This window comes from Sinocyclocheilus grahami, unplaced genomic scaffold, assembly GCF_001515645.1.
Source record: "Sinocyclocheilus grahami isolate Dianchi unplaced genomic scaffold, SAMN03320097.WGS_v1.1 scaffold83.1, whole genome shotgun sequence".
Taxonomy (NCBI): Eukaryota; Metazoa; Chordata; class Actinopteri; order Cypriniformes; family Cyprinidae; genus Sinocyclocheilus; species Sinocyclocheilus grahami.
The window spans coordinates 214,419-229,494 of NW_015505262.1; the positions used below are offsets into that span (position 1 = coordinate 214,419).

Genomic DNA, 15,076 nt, shown 5'->3' on the forward strand with positions numbered 1-15,076 from the left:
CTTTGATGTCAAACACTGATCGGTCTGCGCAGCACCGCTTCAAGCCAAACACACCTATAACCTGGACAATTTATGCAATTTAGAAATCCCGGCCAGGACAAATCCGGGAAATAGAGGACATAATGGTCACCCTAGCTAACACAACTCTATTGGAATCAAGTACTAGAATCAAGTTCCTGTGTTTATTAGGATGTAGCATGAGTAAGCTGCCACACTGCCTTTCTATGCTTCTTTCTATGTTTTACAACAAATCATCTCTCAGTCTTAATTTCCTGGACAGCTTAATGCTGTTAGAGTTAACCTGTGTTAGTACTTATCTGCATCATGGCTCTAGAGAAGGTCATTCTAGAATTTCTCCATGAGGGACTCCACGCAGACCAGTGTAATGAAGGGAGCTGGGGAGGGGGTAGGCTGTCTTCACACCTAACTCTGCTAGTGCAAAATGGAGACAAGCTGCCTTGCTAGCAACTGCCAACCTCTGATGTCAAATCACTTCTCACTGTTAAAATTTGTGAAGTCCAATTAACCCTTTCGCACATGAGTTTAAAATATTCTAGCTGAGCCCCCAGCGTGAGTTTTTTTTAGGCGACCGTTATTTTAAAATGTATCGCCTTATTGTTTCCATGGTGACGCGTCATGCTTGTCATGTGACACAACGCAGCCACAATAGATCTGTGTGACACATGGATCACTTTTATTTCGTTTTTCCTGTTTTATTCAAAATATTCACAAACATGCCCACTATATTATGAAATATCTGATATTCCATAATATATTCTGAATTATGTGCAATTAAATCTGTTTGGTAGTTTAAACACTTTTATATCGACTGTGTTAGTTTATCTATACCGGGTGATGGGCGCCGCCATGTTAGTTCGCGCTGCATCCGAGCTGTGGGATTTACAACACGCAAATTCATCCTCTCCTCCCGAAACACATTAAAGTAGGTCTCCGGTAAACTGGGAGATATCAATAAAAACATGTCGTCAGATTATATTTGTAAGGATCATTATCGCCGTTTCCATAAACATCAGCGTGCATTTTACAAACTGTAAATGTATGGTTTTGCTAGTACTTATGTGTATTTAAATGTCTGAAACCTAAAATAAGTATTATATGGTTGAAAACAATGAATATTTGTGATAATATGACAAGCGCTCAGCGCGTCCGATCTGGCTCCGTGCGAAAGCGGATTTAAATTCAGCAGTTGATGACGTGACGCACTGAAAGTTCTAATCACACCGGTGTGATTGTACGCTTCAGGGACCAGCCAAGACTGATCACACCAGTGTGATCGTACGCGATTTTGTTAACAATTGGAAACATTGATTTAGTGGTAGAGCTTTGACACTTTTTCTATTGATTCAGAGCAGGAGTATAAATCACCCAGTTGTGTTCACCTTTAACCTCACAAATACTAACATTTAGACTAGACTTCAGGTAGAAATATGGTTATGGGCAATTATAGCCATGTCGATAGAGCATTCAGTATCCAAGTATGTGTGTTTTTGTGTGTGTAAACCCAACTATGGAGATTGAAAATGGCTATAGGGAGAACATCTTGTAAGGTGTGTATGTTTCAGGCAGGAGCAGTGTAGAGCCTCACCTTGTTTATCATTGTAATTATTCTGTCTTAGAGCTCAGTATGAAGGAACCCTAGAAAACTCATGAGCCCTGGAACTGAGAGGATGTTTATTTGCAACAACCAGAGACACAGAACGAATGCACTCTTCAGCTTCAGCTGAATTCAGCCGAGATTAACTTGGTAGAGAGCAGCCTTTTTTTTCATTAAATCCCTCCTCCTCATCTTTTGACTCCATCTCGTGTGGCTTTTGAGCACTAAAGGGATGCAGTTGGATGGAGATGCGGAGTGGAATCACTCATTTTTATCTCCCAGATGGGGCTGGCTGGCATCAGCCAGGGCTTTCCTAGCTTTATGGCCTTTTCCCTCTCTTTTGTTTTCCACAAACATTCTTTTTTATTATTGTGCTCTGTGTTTTCCATTGCCATTCCTTGCTGTTAATATGCATGATAAATTTTATTCCTATATTTATGCCCATTCTACACTGGACAGACTCCTTCCAGGGGTTGGCTCACTTCTCCCAGGGAGACAAAAAGAATGAATTGGCAAGTTGTCCCCCACACTCATCCTCAGCCCCAACCCCTAGATTTCAGGTAACTGAATAGCGCTTTTACTATTTTTACTCTGTGAACAACAGGCTCAACTAGCCTGATTGAACATTTGATGTTTTATTGCCCACTTTGCGCAGTTTCATGTGGATCTTGGAAGCACCTGGGTGTTGACAACCCTGTTATTTTTCCCAAGCTGTGCACTCACTCCAAATGCTCATTGTACTGAGACTACGATGTGACCGTGACCTTGAGGAAGAGGAGGGCATATACACACCAATATACTATAGAAAAAATGATAAGCAGATTTCTGAGGAGAGCACAAGCTGTAGCCATGCTGCTAATGGGGGCTTTGTATGTTTGTGGGCATTTTCATGTGAGTCTCTGAATGCAGAAAGTTCAGTTGACTCTCTAACAAGCTGTGCCTTTCATTTACATTCCCTCCTTTTCCGTTTGCCTCAGGAAATTTCTAATAAAAGTTGGAATATCTCCAGCAAAATGCACACATTACCCAGCATGCAAACAAATTGAACTCAACGATCACCTCCTTTTTATATACAGCTTGCATCTCACTTGCCACTGTGTGTGCTGTAGAACTGTAGAGGGGGAGGGCATGATGCTTTCTATAAGGGGAATCCAGAAGCATCCCAGCATGTGATATAGATATTTGCACAGCAGATGCCTGTGTGCAGTGTTGCCTTATCTGTAATTGCTTCACCATTATGGCAGGATGAGCGATAGAGCTGGTGCATCATCAGTGTCCTGACTCGCTGTCAGAGAGAGAAGGCAACCCGCTTTAACCCACCCCCATCTGAAATTGCATGCAGAATTTATAATACAGATTTCACTGTGTGATTCCTGATTTTTGTGCTTACCTCTCTTACAGGTGTTTGAGATCTTTCGTATTGTGAAGGCAGAGCATCCCACAACGTCTTTTGGCAGAGTTTATATTAGTGACCCCTGAGGGCTCTGGTTTTAGATGTACAACTCCTTCAGTTGTCTAATTTCATCAGTCTGTCTCAGATTTTACAATCAGGAGGACGCTGTTTCAACAGTGCAAAATAGTCAGTATTGAATTCTGCAAGGCACAATGTTGCCATTGTGGTGGTATAGCTCATCCATGCTCAACTTTGTCAATTTTAGAGATGTTTATTGGCAGATAGTGCTCTTTAAAAAGGCCTTCTAAAAGATGCTGAGTGAGAGGGAGTCTGTGGTGTGACCTGCTACTGAAATGAATTCGATAACACCCAATCTGCAAGAGTAGCATAATAGCCTTAATCACAAAAAGTGTTACATGGTAAGAGGTAGAATGTTCTGCATGTTGTCGTCCTTTAATGATGTAAGGGCCTACTTTCTGTTGAGATAATTTTTGAAAATTTAATTTGTATTATTATAATTTTTTTATTATTGTTGTTGTTGTTAAAATTATTTTGTATTTTATAGAATAATATGCAATACTGTTAATGTTTGGGGGCAGTAAGTTGCCCTACGCTCCACAGGCTTGCTGAAAGACGTGGCTAGAAACATTAAACTATCCATGTTTTCACAGTACCTTCTGATTTTATCCCAGAGCAATTAGTATCATAAATGAGGGCAGCAATACCAGCCCTAGAAAGCTTGTTCTCGCACCCCAAGGCAACTAATTCTCTGACCCCAGTTCAGTTGCACAAGTCTCGTTTCACCACCAGGATAAGCAGCTGCAGCGTGCTCTTGTAGACTCATCAGCAGAGCTTAAAGAATTAAACAAAGGAGATGAGAAATGGCCTGTTCATTTAGGTGAAGTCGGTACATCAGGGAATGGACGCTTTGTGTTTAAGTAATGTGTTTGCTTCATTCTGCATTTATATGTGAAAGCTTTTGCTAATACATTTATTTACCGCTTTCCTTTCTCTTTCTTTTGTTTTATCTAATTTCCTTTGTTGTGGCACAAACAAGAAAATTGTGGAAATTCAATTACAGTGGTCTTTAGACATTATTTGCACAAAAATGTATTAGCTCCATCTCCCATAACACCTGCCTGTGTCTCCCTGAAACATCTAATTTATTATAGCTCAGCAATGTTGCATGCTAGTCATTGCAAACTTCCTAAAGGCGGGCGTACACGATGCGATTCTGAAGGTCGGAACATCGTGAGCTCTGGCACATGTCACGATTGAGTTTATCCGAAAATTGTATGGAGGCAGTCACACATGACACGAATTTACTACAATTTTACAAACTCTGATGTAAGCATATTTGCGCCATTTATAAAAATATGGATTCTGAGGACGAAATAGTTTTCTTTATGATAGGCGGCTTGTGACGTCCAACAAAAAACAAAAAAACGAAGACAAAGGACATGGCAAAGGACTTTCTGTTCTTCATAAAGAACTCGAGGGAGTAGGCCATTTCTGAATTTCTGCTCGTTTTGCCGGAAATAAAAACAGGCATATTCATTCATAAAGCTGAACGGCAAATTTGGCACATTCGGAATAACAAATTAAAAATAGAACTGTATAATTAAACTAAAATTATTATAGACTATATGTTTTTTTTCATCTTCTGATTGGTCAACTTCAGATGGATCGCCAAATCGTCTCGTTCAACCGCACATATGCCACGAATTTAAACCGACAGCATCCGATTTTTTTTTACATGTTTGAAAATTATCGGGAGGATGGGAGGTGCTCGTAACGTCTCGGATCGGCCCGTAATTCTTCTCACACGGTACGAGCCGTGACCATGCGAGCATCTGATTTTTTCCCGAGAGAAAAAAGTCGCCTGCGAGCTCGCACGACAGCAAAAATCTTACCGTGTACGCCCGCCTTAAAAGACAGCAGTGGCAATGAACTGACTTTGCCCATAATACTACACAAAGGGCTAATTATTGCACTTGTACATTATGTTTAGTAGTAATATTCCAATTAAGAGATATTTGAAAGAGTATGTGAGGAAGTTACTGATGGCAGTGTTTCAACGGTCCCCCTTTACCTCCCTCCCCTTCAGTTTACCCTTCACGTGTCAATAGTCTTCAGCACAGCCAGCTCCCATTTTGCATTGTGCTTCACCAAGACCTTTTAGGGAATATCGGGGCTGCATGCCAAGTTTGCAGCCCAACACTAATTCATTTTCCTTAAAGAGACTCTAAAGTTAAGTACACAATTCCTTCGGCCTCCACTGCACAATTTACCTTCCTTTACTGTCGCAAAACTCACCCCATACCCACTATCGTTGCAACCAGCTCTCCTACTGGCTCTACTCTGACGGACCATTGTCATATGTGTCAGGTCGGCGGTAAGGTACCAGGGGGCTGTATACATGCATGAGATGTTTGCTCGTTAGCATGGCGTGTGACAATCCAATCATAAACACGGGGGCGAGGTGTGAGGCGCACAGTGACACCCCTCAAATGAAGCGGACCGGTGCATGGCAGGTGAGGTGGTGCACGCGGAGTGTGCGGTGTCATGCTCGCTTGGCACTTCGGTGCTGCTGTAATTTGGGAGTAGCAATTTCCTGCAGCAGTGTCTCTGAGCAGTATTACAGAGGAATCCGTACAGTAATTCATCACTCCATGCTTCCTGCTATTTGCTGATGTAACCAGCATGAGCAAACAATTGTAATTGCAAATCTTTGTATTTGTGATCTTCAACTTTTTAATGCTTTTTTGAATCCATCTATTCAAATATTTACAATGACAGCTGTCAGTTCCTATATATATATATATATACAGTATATATATATATATATATATATTTATATTTATATTTTCCTATAACAGTTCCTAAAAACCTTCTTTTTTAAAAATATCTTTTTTATACATTTTGGACACAGAAGGACCACCATTCAAGTGGGACTTAAATATACCATGGAGGGATATCTAAAATATTTTAAAATAAATATTGTGGGTATTAATTTGAAAGTGAGGGTTTACTTGAAGCCTCATGAAGCCTCATGAAGCCTCATGTTACGTTCGTCACGATCGCAGATAACAACATCCCGGATCAACACTGTTCATGTATCGCAGGGTACAATTAAATTAATTTACATTTAACCAGTTTAATATGTGAGACAGTAAAATGTAGACCTTCGTTTATGAGTTTTAGCAGTACACTGTACAAGACGCGAGAACAGTCCTCTATATTTAGGTTTGTATGGACTCACTAACTTTAACATTAGCTAGTTCTAGCCAGATATACCTTGTTAAAGCACAAGATGACATTAACGTTCTACTTGAGCAGATGAAAATTGTAACTTACATTTTGCTCTGTTTTGTTTGGTTTTAGGAAATAGAATAAAATAAATTCCATTGCCTATCCTCTCAGGATACCTGGAATCACTGTTACAAATACCCCAGGCACATAGTTTTTCCATTTTTGAAGCATAACCCCCACGATGCGAGCTTCGGATCTTCCAATGTTTCTCTATGGCGCTGAAACCTACAGATGTCCGAGTTCTGCTCCCCGTGCAACTGATACTCGACTGCCATTGGCTCATCTGCGTTCGAGGGGAGGGGCTTACTGATAGGTCAATTGCATGGATCTGCAAAACTTTTTTTATTATGTTTATTTAAATTGTTTAGATTAAATCTGTTTGAATCATCTTGCTTGAATCATTTTTAGAGAAACCTTTTATAATCAGACTAGACCAGATTAAATTATAACATTTTTTTTAATTAATTTTTTTTATTTGCTTAAGATGTTCTTGAATTATAAAGACCGATACATGGCGGCAAAACAATGGAATCGGAGTCTGTAAGGAGGTGCCAGGATTTTAAAGTGTTTTTTCCCCCTCGCACAATTTTATTTGTTAATTTTCTTAAAATTTGTGATACACTTTTATTTTTACATTATTTTATTTTCAAAGCTGCAGTCCGTAAGTTTTGCCTCTTTGTCGCCATCTCTGTTTGAAAACATGTAATTGCAGCTATTTGCGGAATTATCTTCCTTGCGTGGGTTGCTCACCGGCACAGCTCCAGCGCAGATGAATCTAATGTGTGGCTGTCAGTCACCGCAATGTTGTGGATACTGCACTTTGTATTCACAGATTCTACATCTTGAACGTATGACCCAAATAAGAGTTTTCACTGGAGAATGTAATCTGAACAAGAAAGTAATAACAACTGCCACTTCAACAGATCAACTGAGGAAAAAAGCATTACAGTAAATTGCGCTATCAATGGTGATTAAATCTAACGATCGGTTAGCTCATATAACATCAAACCATGCCAATTCGACCTTTCTGGATTACAATCCGCCATTCATTCCAGCTGCTGTGAGAAAAGGCTATAAAACAATCTGTCACCTGCAGCATCCTCACGTGCGATATAGCATACTAGCTGGAACAACTTCTTTATGGTTACAGACGTGACGTAATGACGCAGCGCCATGCTTGAATTTCCCGTGAAAACCTACCCGTACCACTCAAATTAGAAAACTTTATTACAAGCTTACCATTGTGAATCGAGCTAAAGCTAAAGGTGAAAGTTTTGAACACTGGCTGGTTATGTACTTGGTCAAAAATTGATTTTGGATAATTTTTACACAAAAAAGTTACAGACTGCAGTTTTAATTAAAGGGGTCATATGATGCTGCTAAAAAGAACATTATTTTGTGTATTTGGTGTAATGAAATATGTTTATGCGGTTTAAGGTTAAAAAACACATTATTTTCCACATACTGTACATTATTGTTTCTCCTCTATGCCCCACTTTTGTGAAACGCGTCGATTTTTACAAAGCTTATCGGTCTGAAAAAGCGTGCTGTGATTGGCCAGCTATCCAGTGCGTTGTGATTGGCCGAATTCCTCAAGCGTGTGAAGGAAATGTTAGGTCACTTACCATATTGTGATGCCTGCGGCAGCCACATGTGACGACCTCGGGCTGGACTCCACTTCGTCCACAGGGAAAGCCGATCCGGCGATGGACAGCGCGAAGTTGAAGTATTTGTAAAAGTTACTCTTTCTTTCTTTGCGTGAACATTTGGGCGGCGTTATGCAAATCTTCCCACCCCGTGACGTAGACATGTGTCAGAACGAGCCGTTTTAGGTAGGTGTGTCTGACTCTTAACTTTTATAAAGAATATCTCTTTGGATTTGAGACTTTAGTCTTTGCAACTTTACAGATCTTCTTTATGCACCAAGAGCTTGTAACACTCCAAAGAGAAAGGAAAATTTGAAATCGCATCATATGACCCCTTTAATGTATAATAAAAACTGTGACATTTATTTATTTGACATTTATTACCATTTCATTCTTCTTTCTAGTTAGAAATCACATTAACCACAATTATTATTGTTTATCTTTTTTCTGTAGTTTATACATTTAAAAGTATCATCACATTCTATACAGTGTTTTTTGTAGCATATGTGTTTACACCCCCGCCCAATTACAGTTGTTATGATGCTAGAGACGTGTTAACAAATGTTCCTCATCCTGCATCAATATGGATGAATCTAACTTGCTACGCTTGCCTCTGTGGCAGTGCCAAGGCAGATAAAACACTTGGTACATCGCTTGCCTCCACTAATTTTTGTTTATTATGTATTTATGATCCATGCCTGAGATTCCCAGTGATCAAATGCTACATTTTCAGCTTGGCTCACTGAGTTGCTTTGGCATAGAACAGCTTTCCCCTCTTCTCTCAGTCTTTTTTGCTCTTTTTTTATTCCTTTGCTGTACTTTATGGTTTCTTATGGCCTGCTCCCTCCTCTCTGTATGTAGCCTCCAGCACTTTTCTTGTTGTACTTTCTCTCCCTCCTGATTTCCAGAAATTAAGGCATTTGATTTTGCGTCTGATGAGCAATTTGTGTCATATTTACGAGAGCTGTGAAGCTGTGATTTTTATTTGAATCACAATGCATTATATGGACACAGTGATTACTTGCACAGTGGATTTTGTCTTTTTGCCTTTTAATTGCCCAAAGTGAAATGTCATAAGAGCATGCTGGAATGAAACACTGTGGAGAAGGCAGCTTGGGTACGGAGCTTTGACATCCAGTCACAGACAGACTCCTGTGCAGTCGTGTATATTTAGTCTCATTTGAAAGCATTTTTCTTGTGCTGTGAATCAGAGTAAAGAAGTGTGGTGCCATTTCAGCACTTCCTGCTCTCTGCTCCTTAAGTCTGTGTCATTTTTTTTCGTGAAATACACTAATGTGGAAGGCACCAGTCGTGTGCTTTGCTGCTCTGGCATGAATACCCAATGAGAGCCACTATAAGAGGGAATTGCCTGTGATGTAAGTGCTATTTTAACTCTTTCAATGCAGTTAATTATTCATTCACCATCAGTGGCAGTCCAGTGAGGAGACTGGAGATGGCCTGCCAGCAGTGGCTTCCTCCCTTTGAGTCCTTTTTACAGCAGTCAAGTTGCACAGCACAAGAGGACAGGTTATGAAAGGAGTGTGAGAGGACAGGGAAGTTTGCTTCCTTCCTTGTCCCTCACCTTTTCCTTCTCCTCCTCCTTTTCCTTTTCCTCTTCGAACTCCTCTTCTCCTTCTCCATTTTCTTTTCCTCCTCTCTCTTTCTCTTCCTCCTCCTTCCCTATTTCAAGTCAATGCCTTTGTAGCAAATTTTACTGCTCCAGCTAACAACTCACAATAGTAAAATTGACAACACAATCTATATCGACAATCACTGACAGAGGTGAGAAAAGTTACATTTTATGCAAATGCTTACCAATAAGAGTGAGTCAGTGTAACTCAGGGGTGCCCAAACTCGGTCCTGGAGGGCCGGTGTCCTGCAGAGTTTAGCTCCAACTTGCCTCAACACACCTGCCTTTAAGTTTCTAGTATGCCTAGTGAGAGCTTGATTATCTGGTTCAGGTGTGTTTAATTGGGGTTGGAGCTAAACTCTTCTGGACACCGGCCCTCCAGGACTGAGTTTGAACACCCCTGGTGTAACTAATCTGATCCATCTTATTAGTCTTGTTTACAGTATCTCACAAGAGAAGATAACGTTACTGTGAGTGATTTCTGTATGATTTGTTTCTGCCCACATACAGTGATGTAAATTAAAACAGGATGTGTAGAAAATAGTGTCAGAAATTGTCAGCATTCTGAGTGAGTTTGATTAGTGGATTGATGATTGTTGATTTTGTTCATGATATGATGTATTATGCACTGCTGCATTTATATACAAATGCTTTCCCCTGTAGAATGATTCCTTGTCAAAATACAATGGCATCTTATTTTTACTGGCCATACTGTATACATCTCATTTGTTAGCATAGTTTGAAAAAACTATGGGCAGTTACACACCCCAACAATAACATTTGGATGTCCAGCAGTCGGAACTCCATCTAGTGTCCCATCCCATCTATCTACAGTAACCTGAGAATCAACAGCTCTCATGTTTTTGTGAAGACTAATTTTTTGTAAAAAAATGTTATTATTATTAGTAGCCCTGTTTATTTGTTAAGTAAATTAGTTACACTATTGATTGGCTGCACATTCATTTTGCACTATGCATAATTGTTGAGGATAGTTAGTCTTTGACCATTTTTCTTGCAATCTAAATTTCATAGCCTTCCTTGATGGACTTTTAAGATGTGTTGAGTGACTTTCCATTCAGTTGCTGTTTAGCTGTTTTTCAATGCAAGAACATGCTTTGAGTGAGTGAACACCCCATAAGAAACACATCTGTTCGGACATGAGCTGAAATCAGCCTAATTATAGCTTCCTTAAGTCTAACTTGTCAACTAATCGTTTGGACAACATACCGACTAATCAATTTTGAAAATGTGTAGTTTTGAAGACCCTTAGTAAGGGGAAATGTGTAAATTGACAGAGCGGGAGTTGAAATAAACCTCCCTTGAAAGCTGCAGTAAGTTCTGTGCTGCATTTTAATTAGATTTTAATGGTTTATGTATTTCCCTATTCTATTTGTTACATTTTGTTGTGAGAAACCTTTGGGACTGTTGTCATTGTTAAATATTATTTCTATATAATCTTTACTATAGCTTGGTGTAACTTACTTAACATAAATTTCTAATGGTATTTCTTAAACTCAAGAGCATATCCAGTACATGTTTTTTTCCTTGCTTGCTACTGTAGCTTAATTTGTCCCAGTCTCTCATTAGTTCATTGAAAATGCCAGCCAGCTGATTAAAAGTTGCAAGCATGAAAACAAACATTTTACACTGCACCTACAAATGAAACAAACAAGGTCCCATTTTAAATCACTATAGATGTAGGTTTCAGAGTTCAGCAACCTCCCGCTGGCTGGGTGGATAGATACATCTTGATCCTGGTTTTATCTGTTTTATTCATTGGACTTCTAAAGGAATAATTAACAAGGATTTAAAATGGCTTTTATGGATCACCTGCTGTCCCCGATATCATTTTTGTGATTGCACAGCAGAAAAGTGACAAAAACATTGACGATAACGTCTGCCACTGAATTGTCTTGCAAGATCAGTAAGTCTCCAATTAAAGCGATATATCCCTCAGTCTACATAGCTCAGCACCTGGAACCCACAGAGCACATTTTACCACAGCAGGAAGGAGACCAAAGAGAACAGAGAATATTCCGTTACATTCCTCACGTCTTGTTAGATTTCTGGTAGTCTGCTATGGTTTCTAGAGCCTTTAGTTGTATTTCAGAAGAATGTTAGTTTTACTTGATTCTACTTTTTATGCATAGGACAGTGTTAACCTTTTATCAGGTAAAAGTCTTTTGGAAATAATTTTAAAAGTCAGCATGAAATCAAAATGGACCCTATTTACTTTCTTACTAGATGTTCATGATTCATTGGTGTATGGGATTCCAAAAAAAACATCTTTAACCAAAATGTAGTAACTTGATCAGCTGTTGTTGCCCAGGCTGCTGTACAATTCTAACCAATGACCTTATAGACTTAGTTTTCTTTTTTTTCTTCTTTTTTTTTTTTTTTAATGCAATATTCCTGTGATGGCAAAGCTTAATTTCCAGCAGTAATTATTCTAGTCTTCAGTGTCACATGATCCTTCAGAAATCATTCTAATATGCTGATTTGGTGCTCATGTAACATTTCTTATTAATAACAATATTTAAAATAGTTGTGCTGTTTAATATTTTTGTGGAAACTTTTTTCCAAATTTTTTTTTTTAAGTTCAAAAGAACAGCATTTATTTGAATCTTACTGACCCAAACTTTTGAACGGTAATGCATGTCTCATGAAAGAGAAACAGGTTGCAAATCCTGTTTCATGTTGACTTTAAAGATGTTTTTGTAGTTCCAGGTTGGGTCTCAAGAGAATCCTCACTGAGAATCCTCTCAAAATGCACAAATGCATTTGTTATGTCTGATGTGTTACGACCTGGTAAATATTATCATCCTACAAGCAAACAAACAATCCTTTTGGCGGAGATAAAGATGCAGCTTGTGGTAAGGTAATGGGATGGAGCTATTAGCCGTGTCACTCATTCTGCCAGTCCTGTCAGTGACATCCGGTCTGACGCCATCTCCCTCCCCTCATCCACCTGCTTATCTCTCAGATAAATTAAGTCAGGCAGGAGCATGCATCCCACCTATCAAGTGATAGGAATACCGTGCACAGATCCCTGCTCTATTGACTTTAGTTAATAGCGTTGGGATACAACGCTGTTGCTGACATCTCCGTCAGAATTTTGAGAGCTCGTCTGATTGACAGACACAGGGAGGGAATAAACACCGGCTAATTACATGCAACCACATATTTACCGCAGTGCCTGAAAGACCACCGATTTAGCTCCCTGCATGCCCCTGAAAACAATAAAACTACCAGCTGTGTATTCCCAAACACATCCCTGACTTTTACAATTAGCCACCTGCATGTTAGTTAGTGGTCCACTCTCTGTGAAGCACATATGAGGTCAGCTTCACACACTGTGCCTTTTTACTTCCTCCACGCCACAGCAGTCAGTCCCAGGGAGCTCACATGAGGGAACTGCCAATCAAAGAGCATGTCGGGGCCCCAGGACGTTAATGGAGGCAGCCGTCAGCAGGAGGAAGCCAGGCTCATAACGTTCATGCTAGCTTTTTAGATGACTCTCCGACAGGCTGACAGACTCGGAGCCCTGGCTGTGGCCTGTAAAGGTCACCTGTCATGCAAGGTTATATATGTCTGTTTGTTCTTGTATGCCAAATGAAGAAAATCCCCCTTCCAGCCTGTATTCATGCCTGCTGCTCTACTCAATTGCTACCTCATCACCTCTTTGCTAAGCTTAGTCCTAACCCATAGGCATGGCTACTCATGAATACATTTTCACCCCTAAGAACTTCAGCTCTGGTCTGAAATTCAGCCAAACATCCTTCTCTTCTCACAGAAGCCAAGATGCCAACCTAATCTTGCGGCTGTTTCCTTCCCACCCCCCACCCCCTTTTTTTAAGGCGAGGTGCGAGACTGTCCATCAGTCCTTGTGCGATGAGGGTGGTGAGATTAGGACCTGGTTAAGAGGTGTCCATAATTGAATTCCAGACATCTCAATGTGCATTAAGGTGGACAGCGGGACAAGATAAAGCTTTTTCCCAGATGAGAAGCGAGTAGGAGGCTTACTGACACTCAGCACCATCAGAGACCATCACGGAGCTAATGCTAAGAGCCGAGGCTCATGGGAAGTAAGCGGTCAACCTGTGAAAACATGCTGATGATATTCACTCTACCTTAACTCTCACTTCTGCTTTATCTGTCAGGGGAGAAGAGATTCTTTAACCTTTTTAAATTGTGAAACACTATAAATCTGTTCAAACAAAGAATGGAAGGCTGTTCACAATCCTTTATCTGCTCATTTTCTTACGTGTTGAACTTTTAAATCTCAAAGTAATGATTTTCCTAATGTTTAATAATATAAGTAAGCTAATTAGAATGGCTTATGTACCATTTGCTTTAAAAAAAAAACTGTCAAAACAATGAGGAAAATTATACCACGCAAGTCCCAAAAGTCCTTTTCTCATCAGCACCTTGCAAATGTGAACATATCCTTGCCATCATCAAGTCATTGTTACCTCATTAGTGAAATGGAAGGCAGTAATTCCTCAGTATATGCGTTTACACTTTGTCAAAAGAACCTGCCAAACAAGTTTGTATGTGCATTTCCTTGCAACATGTTTTGCTTACAGAGAAATTAAATGGATTGTTTTTATAATGATTTTTAGTTGTTTTACAATGCCAGCACACCAGCCATTGTTGTGACTGTTATTAGTACAGTAGTATATTCTCCACTACAGATGTTCTACCTGTTGACCTGGGTTTCCCAAACAGAGGTTTGTGAGTTGATGAAAAGCTAGTAATTAATTAAATCAAATATAAGATTAAAATGAACAAATTGGGCTGCATAATGAATCAAAATAAAGCTGAAATGACGATGTGTCTTCTCAAATCGTGATTATCAATTCAAAGGCTGCGATTTAATTCAGGAAGTAGTCTTGCGGTGTGTTTCAGTGTGTTAGTTTACACATGTGCAGCTTATAATACTGGGTTTTTAACGTGCTCAATTCACAGTAAATGATGCTTCTCATGGTGTCCATCTCTGTGAATTTAATGTGCAGTTTATAGCATTTCAGGAACATTCCACCAAAATAAAAGCTTGAGGAACTGAAATGTTACATTCTTGAGGATATGAAACATTAAAAGCATTTGAAAGTGAAAAATTTAAGATGTAAATATTTGTATTGTAACTTGTAGTGTTATTTTAAGGTATTCACTCTTTATAAGAACCAACTGTTTGCTTTAGCAGTCGACTCGTCGTTCTTTGTGTCAGCAGCAGCAAAATTAGACAATTTTATAATAAAGGAAATATCATATTGCAGTTTAAATCACAGTATATGACAAAATAATTACAATATAATTTTTTTAAGTAGTGCAGTCCTATGTGTATAAATAATTTTAAAGGGGTCATATGATGCAATTTAAATTTTTCCTTTCTCTTTGGAGTGTTACAAGCATTGCCGCAAGCCCGCCAGCCGTTCCTCACTCAAGCCGGCCTCCGCTCACTCTAGCCCGCCGTGTGTTTC

The 15,076-nt window shown here is 39.5% G+C and overlaps 1 protein-coding gene across 1 annotated transcript in view; it reads left to right on the forward strand.

Annotated features, from left to right (window-relative positions):
- The window catches only part of LOC107586544 (calmodulin-binding transcription activator 1-like), a 491,571-nt gene that overhangs the window by 108,889 nt on the left and 367,606 nt on the right, over window positions 1-15,076 (forward strand). The gene's annotated exons all lie outside the window — the stretch shown is intronic.